Raw genomic sequence first — 939 nt, 5'->3', positions numbered from 1 at the left:
GTAAGCTGTTTCTACTATACAAATCAGTTGACATTCTATAGCGTTAATTTGCTGAATTGTATTATAGTATGTACCAGGGTTGGCTGGTTTAATTTAGCTGTTTTTCTTTTAATGGTTTAAAAAATGTTCGTAAAAGTGTAAGTTTTTGTAAAATCTTGATGGACACATATTTGTGGGTTATCACGTTTCACTCCTGTATATTTTTCGTATTATATTCACACCTAAATTCTGTATTCATTACTCAGAGAGATTATACTACAAAAGCAACTTTTTTTAATATATGTTTTTCTTCTGTGTTCTATTACCACTTCTACATGAAATACCATAAATTTTCTACGTAGTGCAATAGTAAGAAGTATCCATGTGCACAAGACATGCGATATGCGATAAATTCCCTTCCCCCCCATACACACATAGTCATAGATAAAGTACAAGGGCACTACACATGCAGATATAAAGTACAGGTACGTTCTTTTTTATTTTCGTATCAGTCGATAAGTAAATAAAAGTCGCTTTGTTACCCCCTTTGTAAGTTCGTACATACTCAATGAATAATCCCTAAAAGTATGAGCGTCCTGCTCCTTCGGGAACTGATGCAGCTTCGTGTATACTATATCCTATATGTTTTCTTTTGTGACTTTTTTTTATAGTTATTATTGTTATGCAATTTCAATCAAAGAAATTCTAAATATTGTTTTGCTTTAATAATGTTTACTATTGATAAAATACATCAAAATGCCGTACTTTTTTTTTTTGGGGGGGGGGGAGGTCATACAAACCCCACGAGAGGTATTTATTGTAATCAGAAGTACCTTTGGTATCTATTTATGTATAAATGGGTCAGAGCCAAAGTGAACTCAAATAATTCGTACCGTATCTTTATTCACTTTTCTTACTGATATGCAAATTAAGTCTTCATATTTCTTTAACTTGGGCTAA

At 32.2% G+C, this 939-nt stretch overlaps 1 protein-coding gene across 1 annotated transcript in view; it reads left to right on the top strand.

Annotated features, from left to right (window-relative positions):
• Nucleotides 1-939, top strand: part of LOC145675811 (uncharacterized) — a 124,920-nt gene that overhangs the window by 958 nt on the left and 123,023 nt on the right. The gene's annotated exons all lie outside the window — the stretch shown is intronic.

The sequence above is a fragment of the Thermobia domestica genome, chromosome 2, assembly GCF_964235325.1.
Source record: "Thermobia domestica chromosome 2, izTheDome1.hap1.1, whole genome shotgun sequence".
In the NCBI taxonomy this organism is placed as follows: Eukaryota; Metazoa; Arthropoda; class Insecta; order Zygentoma; family Lepismatidae; genus Thermobia; species Thermobia domestica.
This window is presented reverse-complemented; position numbering and strand designations above follow the sequence as displayed.